This window comes from Lepidothrix coronata, unplaced genomic scaffold (genome assembly GCF_001604755.1).
Source record: "Lepidothrix coronata isolate B3197 unplaced genomic scaffold, Lepidothrix_coronata-1.0 Scaffold14, whole genome shotgun sequence".
Lineage (NCBI taxonomy): Eukaryota > Metazoa > Chordata > Aves > Passeriformes > Pipridae > Lepidothrix > Lepidothrix coronata.
In genome coordinates this window covers 8374428-8380023 of record NW_016690194.1, presented here as the reverse complement: position 1 = coordinate 8380023, position 5596 = coordinate 8374428, and positions in this window count along the sequence as shown.

The following is a 5596-nucleotide window of genomic DNA, read 5'->3' as shown; positions in this document are numbered from 1 at the left end:
AGAAAAAGAAAAAGAAAAAGAAAAAGAAAAAGAAAAAGAAAAAGAAAAAGAAAAAGAAAAAGAAAAAAAAAGAAAAAGAAAAAAGAGGAAAAATGAAAAGTAAACAAAAAGTAAAAAAAGAAAAAGAAGGGGAGGAAGAAGAAAAAGTTAAAAAGAGAAGTGTTAAATTCACAAAAAATCTGTCTCTAAGAGAAAATGTAGTTTTTAAACACTGAAGATGTTTTGCCATAAAAGTGTCAGTTCCTACTTCTTAGACTGCACATATTTATTACACAGTGTAACTTACTCACAGTATGATTTATGGGAAATAGTTCACAATTCAGAATTTATGCGGGATGTTTCAAATTCTGGATGTCTCTGATGAGATAAGCCTTCTTAAAAGCCTTGCTTTACGTCTGTGACTGCTCAGGATTTCCTGAAAATCCAGCTGCAGAACTGCAACCCTTTCCTCTCTTCAAAAAAAAAATACTACTAAGACCACTGCATTTGCAGTACTTAAAATGTTATTTTGCCAATAGAACTGGACCTGAGTAAAATATATTTATCAAAACTGGTAGCTATTTGGTTTAAAAAACCCTACCAATTAATGTCGCTGTGATGTATTAGTTTTCTCCACAGTGGTTAATGAGGGCACGTAGAACAGTAGAGCCTGGGCTTATGGCTGTAAAAGAGAGAAAAATATTCTAATTGGGTAAAAAAATATAGACTTATACACCATCAAAGTATTATTTCTATTCAGCTTCACTGTTCACTAACATAACCTCAGCAAATTAGGCCAAACTTCATACCTCCCTAGTAGAAGAACAACTTCAAAGTAACAACTCTATTTGGAAAAAAAAAGTTTTGAATAAGTAAAAGGCTGCAAGTAGATAATAAGTTATATTCCTAAAAACGGCAGTATCTTTTACGAGGTACCTGTTCAGCAATTAGCACTGGTGCAAGAGCCTTCATGAATGGCTTTGGGAGCTTCTACATTAGAAGTATCAAAACCAATTCATTAATTACTAATGGTTAATGAATGCATTTCAAAAGGTTCTAATAAGTGAAGAAATCATGCCTCTTGTTACACACCCCAGATTTCCCAGATGAGTTTTGGATAAGCCCAGAACAAACAGAAACTGAAGGACAAGGATGGACCTAAAGCTCAACCCACCACTGTGTTTAGTGCCTCAGTCTCACCAAATTCCCAACCAAGGCACTTCAGCCTCACGTGTCTTTTTTGAACATACTTGTCTCTAAGTTCAAACCCAAGTTTTTGTAGTTGAGCAAGTCCCACCTATTAAAAATATCTGGCAGGTAAATATTTTAAGGGTCTAAGTGAAGGCTTTCAATAGCACAGATCCTCTTTCACTCTAGTTTACCCTTTCTGTTTTCCTCTTATTTGTCCCTTTTATCTCAGTTTTCCTTTTATCCATCTCCTCCACTCATTTAGTCCCTGAATGGCTCATCTTCCGTCATTCAAAATTTCTTTTACCTCCTCTTTTAAGAAGGCTATCACTGGAATAGAACATTTACACATTGCTTTGGAGCTCTTGTAGAAAATGTATGAACTTCTGACTGCCCAAGACAATAACTGGAAATGATGATGAACTTATGATTACAGAAGAAAAAGTTCTCTAAGGCTAAACAGTAATGGAATATTCAGTATTTCTAGCTTTAAAAAAAAATAAATCTGCATTTATTCTTTCTGATAGATTCTTTTGATGGAACAACAGTTAAGGCTGAGCTTAGTCTAGACTGATCCTAGTCAAACAAAAACCCCTGTATTTAAAAGATGTTTAGAGATTCAGTAGCTAAATACTGGGAAATAAAAGACAAATATAAAAACTAAAATCCAGTCTCAAGGGTAACTGATAGAGAGGATGTTACAGGAATCGAGAGACCCTGGACATTTCTTAGGGAATAATTTAATAAATCCTGTAAATGGCAGAAGGCACCAGGCAGAAAGTTCTGAAGCCCCACAGAGAATCTTCCAAGAATTCATAACGCTGAAATAATATGCACTAACCAAGGCGAAGACTGAAAGATCTGTGGATAAGAGAAGCACCTTAGTGCCTGCAAGTGACTATAACATTCACTACAAAGCCAATTAAAGACCTTCTTGGGTATCTTTTTTAGTGCCCTGTGCAGTGGTAAGATCTTGCTCCTTAGGAGGTCAGACACCACAGAAGATGCTGCACTCCTGTAAGATTCCTGACATTGGTATGGCAGGAAGAAATTAATCTGAGCCAAAGACAATGTGCTGACAGGATTCAGCAAGAACATTTCAGCAATATCCTTCTGAAATCCAAAGGGAAAATGGAAAAGGGGAGGGAGAAGACTGTTTAAATGAAAGATAAAGTTCAATATCAGCAAATGACAGACAGGTGAATTAGGTAAAATTAATAGCAAGTGTGATAAGTAAGAGGCTATAAAAATTTAGGTTGCAAGGAATAAAAGAATTTATTAAAGCCACAAATAAGCAAAACGGCTAGCCGGGCTACCGGAGGAAACCCCTTGTTCCTGCCGCGGTCCGCAAAAGGGAACAGCAAACAGGACTTCTTATACCCTCTTTCAGCCACCTCTCCCCAGTGTCATGTCATTAGTCCATTGGCTCTGGTTTCGCGGGCTAAGTTCTGTTTGGTTCCTCTTACGCGGGCTAATTCCAGGTTGGTTCCTCTTTTTGTGGGCTAGTTCTGTTGCTGAGGGGTATCAACCAATAGTCCAGTGGTCAATAGTCTCTGTGGGCCATGATGATGGAATTTTCCACTGGGGTAATGGTTTCTCAACTTGATCCTCGTGGTCGACCTTCCCCTGTTTGTCTCCATATTGTTTTCTATTAATATACTTAGAACAAGCGCTTTTTAAAATAGCAAAAGATAACATTTCGAATCATCATTGTGTTGTGGTTTGTTAGTCCGCAGCTTAACAAATCTTGTGGTTAGTTATTACACAATACTTGAACTTGTGATTGTAACAAAGCATTTAATACAACATAATAACTTTATTAACCCCTTAAAATTTGATCTGCAAATTTACTCTGTGATTACTTATGACAGCAAGCAACTAAATTCCCCTCTAAGCAGACACTGCCTTTTTGTTAAGTTCTGGTATTGTCAATAATAAACTAAGCACTGGTGCTTTTCTTCAACTATTAAATTTTGTTTATGGGGCACTCACATTGGCAAAAAATCCATACCTCTGAAAGAATGGGAAAACATAAAGAGACAGAAAAGACTTGGGGAAAAAATTTAAAAGGGTTAGATTATGATTATGAAAATATGTCCCCCTCATACTTGGGAAGGATAAGTTAGATTAATACAAATATTAAAAAGGTACTTATATAAATAAAGAGTGCACTTATGCATACATTGCAATAACAAATAAACATCACTGAACTACAGAATGGTTTAGGTTGGAAGCGACCTTAAAGCCCATCCAGTTCCACCCCCTGCCATGGGCAGGGACACCTTCCACTAGCCCAGGTTGCTGCAAGCCCCATCCAAGCTGGTCTTGGCCACTTCCAGGAATGGGGCAGCCATAGCTTCTCTGGGCAACCTAAGGGCCTCACAACCCCCACAGACAAGAATTTCTTCCTAATATCCAATCTAAACCTACTCTGTCAGTTTTAAGCCATTCCCCCTTGTCCTCTCACTCCAGGCCCTTTTAAGTAGACTCTCTCCATCATTCCTGTAGCCCCTTCAAGTTCTGGAAGGCCACAATCAGGTCATCCTAAAGCATCTTCTCTCTAGATTGAATGTTCCCCACTCTCCCAGCCTTTCCTCACAGCAGAGCTGCTCTATCCCTCTCATCGTCTTGGTGCCTCCTCTGGACTCGCTCCAGCAGCTCCATGTCCTTGCTGTGCTGGGCCCCCAGGGCTGGAGGCAGCTCTGCAGGTGGGGTCTCACCTGAGGGGGCAGAGGGGCAGAATCCCCCCTGCCCTGCTGCCCCCGCTGTGGGATCAGCCCAGGGCACAGGGGATTTCTGTGCTGGGCCATGTCCAGCCTCTTCCCCACCAGCACCCCCAAGTCCTTCTCCCCAGGGCTGCTCCATCTGCTCATCTCCAGCCTGGATTGATCCCGGGGGTTGCTCTGACCCAGGTGTAGCACCAGCCCTTGGCCTTGTTAAACCTCAGAAGACTCCCAAGGACCACTTCTGGAGCTTGTCCAGGTCCCTCTGGATGGCCCTGTCCTTCAGGTGTGTCACTGCACCATCAGCTTGGTGTCACCTGCAAACCTGCTGAGGGAGGCTTCAGTTCAATATAAATAATGAATCATGAAAACCATGCTTCTGTCTCTTTCTTTCAACAAGGTTTTTTGGAAAATTTATCAGATTAGAATGCTGATTTAGCACCTGTTTGCATTTTGATTCTGCCATTCCTCTTCTTACTGTCAATCAGAACTTTGAGATATGACTTACAGTACATGATTTGGTGATCAGTTACATTTTTGAGAGTGCAAATGAGATATAACCTCATTTTTCCTGAAGCTAAGGTTAATCAGGAAAACTCTCATCAGCTCAGAAGAGGTGAAATTACATGTATAGGGACAAGAAAACACAGGACAGAAACATTCTGTTTAGATTCCTTTATTATTCAAATTACTTTCCCATCAGAATTTTGTTAAAACTCATTTTTCTTCAGAGAACAGAAGTATGTTTTGCATCACTGAAGTAAGAGGTCATATGACAAAGAACATTAATGTTCTGAGCAGTGGCATATGTTGCCCAGAGTACTATGGATCCCTCATCCTTGCAGTTATTCAAAAACTGTTGAGTTGTGGCCCTGGTCAGGACCTAACCTTCCACAGGTCACGCTGCCTGAGCAAGATGGGCAAAGTGACTTTCAGAGAGCCCTTCCATTCTGTGATTCTCTGATTTTTAGTGTATTAGGGGCTAAAATTTAATGGTTCTGTAGTTCAAAATGTGTTATGGCTCTTAGCTATTAAAACTCCTTTCTCTTGGTAATTTATCCAGGTGTCATTAATTTAAAGCAAAAAATTTTCAAAAATCCAAACCATTAATTCAGTATATTTTCAAAGTACTTTCAGTTTTAATGTCATCACAGACTCTCAGTGGTAACAAAATGTGATTGATGAAGTCATATGCATGCTGTTGTTTTGTGGTATGATCATAATCCCTCTGTCACATAATTATGATCTGAGCACAGAGTAACTGTCAATGACACAGTGTCAGGACTAGGACACAAAGCATTTTATCAAAAAGTGGTTCAGAACAAATTTCTGTGAGAAAGTCTTCACAGAATAAAAGTCAGTGGTGTAGATTGCATACTATTTTCAGTCTTTGAGGAGTTGTCATTTTCAAATTAATTTAATTGACAAAAAAAATAGCACATTCCTCTAAAAACATTTTTAAGAATAATTTCTAAGTGTTTGACCTTTAATTTAGTATGGTATTTTTTTCAAGTCAATTAGTAATAATGACCAGTTATATTTAAAATGAGAAATATGACATTTTGTTTGAACAAGAATCCTTAAAGCTTTTCTTTTTTATTCTCTAGAAGTGTTAATAATTACAGACAACTAAATGCTTTAGAAATTATCATTTTAGCATAGTGAAGTAGAAGTGTTCTTGTACAGGTGTACTAGCAGAGAATTAT